Source organism: Copidosoma floridanum, unplaced genomic scaffold (assembly GCF_036245765.1).
Source record: "Copidosoma floridanum isolate Cflo_tuat_1 unplaced genomic scaffold, Cflo_Japanese_pri ptg000005l, whole genome shotgun sequence".
NCBI classification, from domain to species: Eukaryota; Metazoa; Arthropoda; class Insecta; order Hymenoptera; family Encyrtidae; genus Copidosoma; species Copidosoma floridanum.
Genome location: NW_028321882.1, coordinates 11,104,615 through 11,117,685, shown reverse-complemented (window position 1 = coordinate 11,117,685; position 13,071 = coordinate 11,104,615). Strand labels below are relative to the sequence as shown.

At 40.4% G+C, this 13,071-nt stretch overlaps 1 protein-coding gene across 1 annotated transcript in view; it reads right to left on the bottom strand.

The window, feature by feature from the left end:
• LOC106639008 (A-type potassium channel modulatory protein KCNIP1) overlaps positions 1 to 13,071 on the bottom strand; it is a 303,976-nt gene that overhangs the window by 183,510 nt on the left and 107,395 nt on the right. The window lies entirely within an intron of this gene.

Below are 13,071 nucleotides of genomic sequence, written 5' to 3'. Positions count from 1 at the left end.
TTACACTGATAATATACAGGTAAATACTCTTTACAATTGCAACACTTTACACTTAACTGGTGTGGCCAAACCAGGTCAGGATACCAATTCTGACAAGATCGTGGACAGGGCGTTTGATGCACTCGTCAAGATGCTAGCACAGCTAAAGGCACTTGTGCCACGACATCCCAACACGGCAAAGACCGTTAAGGATAACGTCATGCTGGCGGTGGCCGCCATTCGCGTCCTTAAGCGACATACGGCATGGCTGGATGGAGGGGCGGTCCCTGACGTGGCAGTACGGTTTTCTAATGAAATCATCAGAGGTAACCGCGTAGCCTACGTCGAAGCACCTTAGATGGCAGCAGCGGTTCTTGATAAAAAGGATCATATAAGGCTGATCTAGGTGAACTGCAGGGCAATGTAGTGGGCCTGACAGGACCGGAGTGAGCTGGAGATGTGGGAAGAAGAACCACGTAGCACGTAGCTGCTCCAAAAAGAAGTGAAGTGCTACTTGTGTGAGAGCGTTGTCCTGAGGTGGGGCATTAACCATGTTGCTGATGCTGCTGGGTGTCAGGCGAGCGATCTGCTGGACCAGTTTTCACGTACCCAGGGTGTGGACTTGCTCTTTAATAATGAGCCGTCCCACACGTTATCGAGTCTGGGCTGGTACTGCGACAGAACGGGATGCGTGGCCATCCTGATCCAATACGACAGGTTCTCTGTATCCAACACTGGAGATGGAGATGCGTTTGTGTAGATCAGATGCAAGCGTATATTCTATGTAAGTTGCTACATGTCCCCTAATATTTCGATTGGTATCTTTAGAGACCGGCTTGCCAAACTTTAGGACGCAGTTCACGCACATGGGGAGAGCAGTGACATAGTCTTGGCCAGCGACTTCAACTCTAAAGCCATCGTTTGGGGAGAGCCGAAAACTAATTCCAGAGGGCAGGCAGTGCTAGAGATGGCTGCAAGGCTGGACCGTATCGTCATGAACTCTGGTGGTTCAGCAACGTTCAGGCGGCCTAATAACTGGAGCTCGTTCATCGATCGTATGCTGATGTCGGCACTATGAGGCGTGTCAAGGGATGATGTGACGCGTGTATGCCTAAAAGGTCTATTAGGGCATCAACGTTCGTGCTACTGGTGAACCAAAAAAAAAAGCTAACCTCCGCGTACAGGCGCAGCACCTAGGTCGTCTCACACAGTGACACAGATATCGTGAGGACATTGGGGTAGCTGTTGCCGCATACAGGAAAGCAAAAGAGGCCTTGGAGATGGCAATCAAAGTGAGCATGAACCAATGCTGGCGTGAACTCATCGCTGAAGTCGATAAGGATACGTGGAGCCTGGACTACCAAATCGCGTTAAAACGACTGCATGGCTCAGACCCGACGCCGCTGGTGGAACCTATCTTCTTGAAGAGGGTGATCTTTTGCCTTTTTTCAGAGCATCCCAATATAAGGTGGGAGGAAATAAGAGTAGATCAAGTGTCTTTTTGTACATTCGATAAATTGAAGTCGTTGGCATCGGAGACGCCAGGGCGAAAGGCTTCTGGTCTTGACGGGGAACCATCCGAAGTCCTTCAGGTTATAGCTGTAGAGAAGCCATATGTTTTGCTGAACATGTTTAATGCGTGCCTGCGCGTTGGACTGTTTAGTGAGCGTTGGAAAATCCAGAAGCTTGTTCTTTGAGACGAAGGCAAACCGCCCCCCCCTGACCCCGTCGTCATTCCGACATTAAGGTATGTTGGACAATTGTGAAAAAGTGTTCGAGAGGCTGATAAGGATTCGCTTGAGAGTAAAAGTCAACCTGTCGGATAATCCGTACGGTCATAGCTGTGAATGAGGTTCTTGAGTCAGTTAAGGAGGCATGGGAACTCTCTCATAAAACAAGGAACGTCTGCGTCTTGGTGACTTTCAACGTAAGAAATGCCGTCAACTCGGGCAAATGGTCCGATATAATAAGGGCCTTGAGGGACCAGAAAGTACCGAACTATCTGAAAGAAAATGTCTCTTTTTTGTTGGATAGTTGCAAGTTAGGTAATCTGCGCAAGTCTAGTGGTGTGCTACTTAGAAATGGCGATTGATTCTCGACTCACCTCTGGGAGCACTTCAAGAGAGCAGTCGATACCTAGTCGATAGCCACTAGGATTTCCAGGGTGCTTATACGGTTAATGCCAAACGTTGGAAGTTCGTGAAAAGCCAGAAGACGTCTTCTTGCGCCAGTCTCTAACTCGATTCTGCTGTACATAGTGGAGGTATGAGTGGACGCACTCGCAAGAAGGGATATTCAGGATCACCGCACTTCGATTCAGCGCATCGGATCCCTGAGGATTGCATGTGCGTATCGTACGGTCTTTTCCACTGCTGCTGTGGCGAAAGCATAAACGATTCCTGTTATATACTTGCACAGGAGCGGTAAAGAAAGTTCCTACTTCGTAGGCAACGAAAGCGATAGTGACAGGCGAAAGTAAACGTTGACAACGTAACAGCAAGAGTTGAGTCAGTCTGGTGTGGATAGGTGGACGCACCTTTTGATACTGCACCCGTGGTCTTGGGTGAAGAGAGAACACATTAAGGTTAACTACTATCTCACACAGTTCGTCTCCAGGCATAGTCAGTTTATTGCAAATCTCCATCGCATGGTGGTGAAAGCATCACCCACATGCACTTACTACCCTGCACTGAATGATACCGTTGAAAATACGTTCTTCGTAACTGAGAAATGGCACCGTAAGCGCGAGAAGCTCCAAGTCACTTGAAAGGTTAATGCTAAACGTTGGAGGCCCGCGGAAGGCCAAAAACTGGCTTCTTGCGTCGGTCTCTATTTCGATCCTGCTGTATGGAGTGAAGGTATGGCCGGACGCACTCGTGAGAAGGGATATAATCGCATGGTTTCCTCCACTGCTGCAATGGTGACAGTATAAACGATTTTAGTTGAGTTGCTTGCGCAGAAGCAGAAAAGTAAGTTCCTGGGTTTCAGCAACAAAAGCGATAGTGACATGCGGAAAAAAATGGATGACGTGGCAACAGGAGTGGGGTCAGTCTGGTGAGGGTAGGCGGACCCACCGATTAATACCACACCTGTAACCATAGGTAAAGAAAGGACATGAAGACGTAATCTACAATCTCACCCAGTTCCTCCCTGGGAATGGCGAGTTTAATGCCTATCTCCATCGCATGGTGATGAAAGAATCATCCAGACGCGCTTACTGCCCTGTAATGGATGATATCGTTAAGCATACATCTTTCGTGAGCAAAAAGTGGCACCGTAAGCATCAGCAGTTAATCAAAGAGATCGCCGTATAACCACTCGCCAAAACCATTATCTCTCAAATGCTATGCACCAAAGAGGCGTAGAGGTCAGTAGATTGTTTTCGTCGATTCTGTCATCTGGCAAAAAAAAGTCATTACAGTAGCCAAAGTTTAATGCTGACTCAAGCTGTGATAAGTACAGGTACTTGGCTCCACCCTAAATTATTGCTACGGCGGTTCCGGGGTAGAACGAAGGCCACAAACCATGGCGGGGAGGTTAGTGGGTGTCAGTAGAAGGTTAGTGGGTCCCTTAATTTTTCCTCCCTCCACGAAAAAAAATAAAAAACTACTTATATTACTACGACTACTACTACTACTACTACTACTACTACTACTACTACTACTACTACTACTACTACTACTACTACTACTACTACTACTACTACTACTACTACTACTACTACTACTACTACTACTACTACTACTACTACTACTACTACTACTACTACTACTACTACTACTTCCCGGGTGGGGTTTTCGCTAGTTTCTCCATTCCGGGCGCTTCCCCGGTTGGCGGATAGGGGCATCCTCTTAAAATATGAGGTGACGATGGGCAGCTGGGGTGGCTCTCTGTGGTGATGGTCGGGGGCGTGGATTGGGAGGCGTGTGTGGCGTTGGCGTGTGTATCTGTGGCGATGTGGACGGGGAACTAGTGCCCCATGTCTCCATCGGTGTGAATGCATGAGCCAGCTCTGCTTGTGCTCCTTTTTCTTCGCTTTTTGCTGCTGCCGTGGATGGCACTCCATTGCTTAATGTGGACCAGCAAAAACTAGCACCCGTCGTGTATAGAAGTGAGCAGCGGTTAAAACATTCTTCTCAGATCCATGCATCACACACTCTCACTAAACAAACACAGGGACATTTACGAATTTTTCTGGGTTGTGTGTGGCGAGTCCTATTCCAGGCTTGCGTTGGAGACCTGGCGGCGGGTTAATTCGGATGATGAGGCCCACGTAAGTCTGTGTAACCACATCTGATATAGCTGTACGCCTCATAAACAAAAAAAAGTGGTGGGCCGACTAATCTAGGCTTACTACCACTGAGGAGGCTATATGGCGGCACCTTAGTGCCTTACGCCAGCCCGTTTTTTTTTGATTGTCGGCGCGGTCGTGGAACTGTACACCTGCCGCTTGTCTCGCTGGGATGACCGTTGTGTACCAACATATACATACATTACACACGAATACCATTCTTACACTTGTTACTCAACGCCAGGGCAGTCTCTGCGGGTGGGACTGAGGGAGAGTGGTAACTCCTGGCTGGCCCGAGCAAGTAGCGGTTCTCTCTGGCAACAGAGCGGGCTGCTGCTCTGGTTTTACCCCATTCCTAATACTTATTTCTAGAAAAAAAAGGTAGTGCTGGCCTTCGCGGGTCAGTACGACACTAAAAAAGATGCCAAAATAAAAAACGTCGATGCAAACCAGTACCCTTGGTGGTAACCTCTCTGAGAGAATCCACCGGCAGTTCCAATCCGGTGAAAGCCCGGGTGACTATCGTGGGCCCCACGGATTCTGGGGGGGCCACAAAGACGTGTCTCATGGCCAACAGGGACTGCTAAATGTTCCATGGCCTTTTCTTACAGATATAGGACGAAGAGAAAGCCTGTCGAGTATAGGCACTAATAACACCGAGGGCAGCAACGTGTCAGTATTTAGCAACCAGACCCAGAAGAAGCTTGCCTCTTTAAAGGAAAGTGTCGCTATGCTCATGACCCTGATAAGGATAACTTGGCAGTCCAATGTGTTGTCACTACAAAAAAAGGAGACATACTTATTAAGGCCAAAGGTGTAGAGAATGCTACTGCATTCTCACAGCAAATTGAAAAGTCAGTAGCCAGATAGAGTACTGTCAAAATGAGCAACAGAAAAGTGACATTAGAGGTCTAAGATCTGGATGCCATTGTAGAGGAAGATGAGGTTAAAGAAGCTTTGGCTAGGACTTTTGGACATCAGAGCCAGGAGCCAGAAGTAACTCTCTTAAAGTCAAATGCCAGAGGACAGAGGCTGGCTTTAATAAAGGTGGACAAAGCATCTGCCAGACAAGTAGAAGAGGAAGGCAGGTTACGAGTTGACTTCGTAAGCTGCCGAATACGAAGAAGAATTGAAGTAACAAGATGTTACAAATGCCTGGGATGTGAATACGTCTCAGGCAACTGTGAAAACGAAAACAGATCCAAGCTTTGCTTCCGGTGTGGAAGCTCAAATTACCGGAAGAAAGAGTGTCCAGGCCCAGCATGGTGCTTCCTTTGCCCAACAATGGACAATAAGCACGAAGCAGGCAGCGGCAGCTGCTCATTATTTAGAAGAAATACTTAAAAGAAATAGCAGAGCCATGCTCTAAAACGCAAGATTCAGGCATTTATCGTTGGAATATCTTAAGGATTGCAGAGAAAGTTTTTGGACAATAAAGATCTGAATAAGTCCTGTGTTCGATCACTTCATTGCATTATGCAAGGTGTATCATATTTCTAAAATTTAAAGAATGCCTTTGAACACTAGAAGAGAGAGGGAATCAAAACATTTTATCCTAAAAGATACAAATTTATGATAGTGTACACAGACGACTACTTAATATTGACGATGGCATACCCTGTGAAAGGGAAAAGTAAAGCAAGAAATTGTATGGACAAATTTGCGACCAGCGCACGAAATCTACTGGACTTTAATGCAAAGATGTTTTATAACAGAACTGACCAAGGCACAGAGTTTGCAGGAGGTCGAACCATGGAAATTCTCCAGAGATTGAGAGCTGAGTCTCAACTGGTTTCTCCCCACAATCTTCAATACAATGGCATTTCAGAACGAATCAATCGCACACTACACCTGTCCAACAAAATAACAGCTCCCTTAGAAAATTTTACCCTCAATCTAAAGATAGAAAAAAATAAAATAAGATTTGGTCGTGTGGCCTTTATTAAGATACACAGGAATACTGGAACCAAACACAGCCCACAAGATATACGAGTAGTACTGGTTGGCTATACTTCTACCAGCTACATTTTTCTAAGACCAGAGGATGCCAATTTTATGAGGTTCTGGGTGTAAGATTTCATGAAAGACTTGTATTTAGAAATGTCTGGGGAAGTGATAAAATAGCAAACTGAAATAATCATAAGACAGACATTAAATAAGATGAATGGTTCTTTAAGTTTGGTAAAGATAGTCTTAAAGTATTATTAGAAACGGAGGGAGAACAAGTAGTCAAGATAAAATGAGGATAACCGAGGAAGAATAAAGAACTTGTTCAAGAAAACTTCAAAGCAATTTCCTGAAGAAGACTTGCAAGAGACTTATGCCCCTGTATCTGGGCTGGCTCTTGTGAGATCGGTAATATCAACTTTTAATAAATTTAATCTAGAAACTTGTCTGCTGGATGCCAAGACAGCATTTATGAATGCTTCAATCAAGAAAGAAATAAATATAGTGCTTCCTGAAGGTCTGCTTGACGAAGATTAACTAAAGAAAAATAAAGTATCTAATCTAGAAAAAGCCCTTTATGGACTCAAGATCAGCTTGAAGAAATGGAACGAGTGTTTTTGTGTGGCTACATTGAAACTAGTATCACAAACGCACATCAGTGAAACTTGCCTTTACGCATGGAAAGAAAAAGTTAGCCTTTTAATCTTGATTCCATATGAAGATGATATCATGGTAGCAAGAAATTGGTAAGTAAACCAAAAGAAATTAAGATTGGTCTGCAGTCTGACTTTCAGATATCAGATCTTGGCGAGGTTGGCACTTTCCTAGTTATTACAATAAAAAGAGATAGAAACCATAATTCAATTTCACTTACGCAAACACCATACTTCGACAAAGTTCTGGAAAGGTTCGGATTTACCGACTCAAAACCACAAAGAATACACATGGTGACAAATCAAGCTCTGAATCGGCAAAGAAAAGACAGATAAAAATCGGAAGAAGCTGGAGAACTGAACAAAACTAAAACTGAAGAAAACGTACCTCACAGAGAAGCAGTTGGAAGCCTGCTGTATCTGTCTAACATAGTCAGACAAGATATCTCGCACTCTGGGAATACACCAGAACTCTGAGATTAACCTACAGAGGCCGGAAAAATAAGCTTGAAGTCTTTCCATATGCGAGTTTGGCAGACTGTAAAGGTTCAATTACGACAGGTGGATACCTCATAAGATTGTATTGCGATACAGTTTGCTTGGAAGATGAGAAAGCAGAGTTACGTAGCAATCTCAACCTGTGAGGCAGAATACGTGGCGATGTGTGATGCAAGGCAGGAGCTGATAGGATTAAAACACTCAATTAGCTTAATACTGTCATACATTCTGTTGCCTGCGGACCTTTGGTGTGTCAACAAAGCCGCCGGTGCTAATATAGATGGTCGCAGAAGACTGAGACATATGACCGAGATCAATACTTACTACGTTAAGGAATTTATATCCAGAGGAAAAATAATCATTAAATGAATTCCATTCAAGGAACAACTAGCAGACATTTTTACAAAACCCCTGCCATTTGAACTGCATGAAAGACTAACGAAAGAAATTTTGAATAATAATCAGTGTAAATTGCATGATAATTAAACTTGAACTTGAGATAGTAAAATTAATAAATTGATAATAGATAGATAATGATAGTAGACATGCCGATTAAGAATTCTCTCTGTGTATACTTTAGCTCGTCACAACCAATCATAATGAGTGATCAAGAAGCCAACCTGTTCCACATCTTCAGCTGATTACTTATTCATCTAAATATGATTACTCAGAGTTAATAATCCAATATGTCTTTCCTTTTTTCATTTTATATTGTTTTGTCAAATTGAGATACGAACGGGAGAGAGTGTTCGATGTATATTTGGCGCTCGTAACTGAATTCTAACGCATGCGCAATAGCAAGAAGACGAGACGCCGTGACGCTGCACTTCAGCGTCTAATACCTATAGTTTACCCACTCTCGCGCGGTCAGTCAGTCGGTCGATACGCACTCCCTGCTTTTCGTAATTTTCTTTTGATTTGATCTTGCTTTATTTCAGTTCAGCTTACGATTGTATCCTTAAATGTAAAGACTAAAGATAGCATACACTGAAGATAGTGAGAATAAACGTGTCCGTGTTTTATAATAAAAACGACAGTGTTGTACATTTTATTGCCCGATCACATACCCACACATCTTACCTACACAGAGGTTTATAAACTAAACTATATTAGGCTTTACAAATAATACTTATACATATCAGCATATCGTCAACTTAGTCATGCTATATATGAACATACTCTTATTTTGAATTTAATTGAGATGAGTCATTTAAATCTAGCTGGCAGTTAACCAAACGCTCAGTGTCCCTCAAACTAATAATCTCAGCTGCTTGTAACACCCTTATTTATTAATAAGTTGTGAAGATTGACTTATAAACTCGTTCTCCATTTCTTTCAAAATCCAATTTATTTATTTTTTACGCTTATAAAGTTGGTAGCCGATGCTTAACGTAATTTTTAATATGTTGTAATTAATTCAGATTTAAAAAATTAGTGCTTTTAAGTTAGCATTCACCTCTAAAAATAAATATAATCACTTACATAAGACTAAATCTTTATCCATGCTGGTTGAACAACTTGAAGACAGTAATAAAATTTTTACATTAAGTGGACCATATTATAAATCCGTAATGGTTGACAAAATTTCTAAAAAAGTCAAGTGTCTTGTAATCAAATTTATTCGCAACGCCCCTTTGTATTTAATTTTAACTATCTTTATAGTAGTATTTTAATATAAGAATTAAATGTATAATAAATAGAAAGAAAATGTGAGGAACCGCTCTCCAGTGTAAGTCTTTCTCACTTATGATAAACTTGAGAAATATTTTTTTTGTAGAACTAATACTAAATAAAATTTTTCAAAAAAAATATCACTAATAATAATAATAATAATAATAATAATAATAATAAAAATAATAATAATAATGTAAGTTAAAATAATCGACAGAGTTGAGCATTGCCAAATATCCCTGTACAACTGAAGTTGGGATAAAAGTTGTCACGCAGACATAGTAAGCCTTGTCTCTCCATACAGTCTGCTCTGATGTAATCTTAGCCAAGTCAAAACGAATGACTTTGTCAAAGCTCTATGCTGTCGCATAACCCCGTCATACTAGACTAAAGGTGGGTGAAACTGTTAAGATGCTTCTAGTTAGGTGTATTGATTTTGTAATAAGTCAGATCAAAAATAAAAAAAAGATGCTCCTACAAACTACACAGATGTAGGAAATCTCCGTGGACCTTAATCGCGATGTGCTTTTAGCTAGCTCAAGAGAACAATTGACTGTTTCAAGTTTTATTTTGCTTTATTTCTCTGTCCTACCCAAGTGAAGATGTGCGAAGCCACTGAGATACTTCTCTAGACTGCACTAACATAGTAAAACTCGTTTGAACTCTGCTACTGATGTCTTCTCAGTCAGATCAATTTATTTATTTATTTTTTTTTTATTATTGTGTAAGGAACCCTCTATAAGCATCTTTCTAATGAAAAGAAACTGTTTTCCTGGCAAGAAAATGGAGAGCACTGTTTCTGAAGGAAGTTAGGAAAGGGTTCTGCTTCTTTGGAGTCTAACGTTTAAGTAGCATTTTCTAATTCACTGGAGGAAATTGCTATTTTTTTCTTCCCGCTTCTTTTATCATCTTCCAGGCGCTCTCCAAATGAGACTCGGTCTCCTCAGTAAAGAGGTTGAATTTCAGGTTTAAATACTAGGTAAGCTCTAATTTAATCCCGCGTTGAAGTGAGTTAAGAAAAGATTCGAGTTGAGTGATACGTAAACGTCCAAATCTTTAGATCTTATTTCTTTTCCAGATGAGGGCTTCAATCTAAGCTTGTAATTTGAGGTAAATTGTTTTTTATAAACATAAAGAGGTGGTGTTATTAATAGTGGACTACATACCCATGGTAAAAGTGTTAACTACTGAGTTCAGCTAAGTGATATTAAAAATTTTTCCGCATCTGAAAGAAGAGTTTTCAAGGCAGTATCCCAAGTATAGCCAGTCCAACCAGGGTGTTAGAGGTGGAAAAACTTAAGGAGTAAGAGGAACTTTGAACAAAACTGGTGAGTTGAAGAGAGTTCATTTAAAACGCTAAGATCCTTAGTGAGAAGAACTCTGCTGAATATCCTGATGTCTAGTATGTCTGGTTCGTTATCTCATTTGTTTATATTATGCGTAGGTTCTGCGGGTACTTCTGGAGTTATTTCATATTTCATTAGTAGTTTTAGAAGAATATTTTTTTTGGTGTTGGTTTTAGCACAGCCTCAAGAGACTTTCGTGCGATTTACATAGGCTTATAGCCTTGAAAAAAGCCCAGAAGGTAAGTTCAATTTGTGTTTAGTGGTATTGAATGAATAGAGGACATCCTGAATAGTCAAGGTGACGCGTGAACTTTTACACTAACTGCAACAGGATTTTTCGTTTAGCTGATTTTGCCGGTGGATAATGTAGTTGGATAGAAGAGAAGAATTCTTAGGTTTCAGGTGTTTCTTAGTATTGCATGTGACGTCTATTTTTTGAGTTTTGAGAGGTTGTTCCCACTCACGAGATTTTCTGCAAACGCTACGTGCGTCCTGCGTTAAAACCCGAAGATTTAGTTTACTCATAACAATTGAAGAAAAGCCACCATGAGATTGGCGAAAAATTAAGAAAAAGCTGATTAATTAATCGTATGTAATATGCCATTTGAAACTGGATCAAGGAGAGATGCCTCGGCACCTGTCCTTTTGGTTGCCTGGATTTGGCTTAGTCTTTATTTATGACAGTTCAAAATTTTATCAGTCTACCTGACAGTTTTGGTGTTTGGTGCTATTATAATGTCTTAGTGATTGCTTTCACGTGTACCTTGGGACAATCCCAATAGGCTGACAGGTTGCCTTCTGAATAATTTGAAAACTATGTTTCAACGTCATTAGAGGTTGTAGTGGTGCAGGGAGGGGTAGCGTGGTTACCTAAGAAGAAGGCATAGACCTACTTCACGTCGTAGTAGTTTGCAGTGTGGTTGAATTTCTTACTACACCTACACTAAGAGATAAGAGATGTATGTTTCTTGGGCTAGGCACCAAAACTAGGGGCCGAACCCAGTTACCATTGCGCATACGATGAACCTGCTATACAGTAGGAACTTTGGTTTGAAGTTTTTCCAGAATTTTAGCGTTGGTAAGGTGCTCAAAACTCCACGGATGACAAGCTAAGATTCCATTCTTGTTTGAGTTAGTGGGTCACGTACTTGACCTTGATTTTTTTAAGCTCAGATCTAATGAGTCTGTAATCATCGACTGCCTTGGTGTAGATCTTGGTAGCGTTCATGATGTTTACTATTTTGCAGAGTTCGATGTGCTTAGCTATCAACGCTGAGTGTATTTTTTGCCAGCGTTTGGACTAGTGTAGGATAATTGGAGGGGGGTGCCGCTGACGTTGGCTAATGTCAAGATCTGAAGAGAAGGGTCTGAATTTTGCAGAGAGAATACGGTGGAGCCATCTCATGACAACGAATGACCATTTCAGAGTTCAATGATGCCTTACATGTCTGCTGCACCAGAGTCAGAGTACCGCGTGCATGCGCAAGTGTATGTAAGAAAAGTACCAAGAAATGAATAATACCATTATATTATTTACCTCTTAATACAAAATTTCTTTTAAATACATGACTAACATGACCGTCAAAATAAAAAAAAACAAAATTTTTAAATCAAGAGTTTTTATTACATTCAACTTAAGGAATTTCGATGTATTAAAAAAATTATACTTTGTATGTAAATATAAAAAGAGAGGGAAAAAGAGTCCTAACGTATGCTCCCACTTATAATGAATAACCATCACACTTTTTCCTTTGAATTTCTCTAAAAAAATTTCATGCATTTCAATGAATGTACATATTTTAAAAGAATTCTAAATTTTTACTTTATCAAACCCTCGACCTTCTTTTTTATTCGTCTGCTTTTCCTGTTGAATTATTTAATATTTCATTGCGTATACATTTTTAGTAGTTTATGCACCATCCCAATACAATGCATGATGTAGGGGCCACCATCCTCTTTAATATTGATAATGGTATTAAGAAACAACAATTGTGAAATATTAGAAACAGTTTATTTCACAATGTTATAATCAATAATTTACCTTTTACGTTGTATGATTTTTTCCATGTTCTTTTCATATGAACCCTTAACACATCCAACTTGTATCTTTAAGTACCTCTTGTAGCATAGGAGTATAATTTTTAAATGAGATAAAACTTGAACGCTATAGAATCTAATAGTAATTATTTTTTAATCAACTATTTGTACAACATTTTTTAGAAGCTAAATCTACCTCATTTTTGCCATCATTACGTCCGAGTTTTTCTAGAATTTTCTACCTCTCTTAATCACTCATTCCAGTTGCAGCTGAGGCATGTGTTAGTCAACTTTTTTTAAATATATATATATATATATATATATATATATATACATATTTCATTCTTTTTAACATTTATCCTCAAGCTTCCTTACTTTTAAACAAACGAGTGACGCACGGATACCTTAAACCAATCTGGCAAGATTATGATTTTATTTTACTTCAAGCTTACTTTTACAAACATTTCGATGTAAGTGTCTGACAGTTTAATAAAAACCTTATTGAAAACCCTAACTATCATCAATATGCGTATTTTATTACTATATTTGTATGCCTAGATTAAAGTCAACCAATTGTAAATTACTAATAAACTATCAATAAACAATTTGTGTAACAGTTATTATTATTGTATGCAACAATCCTATCACC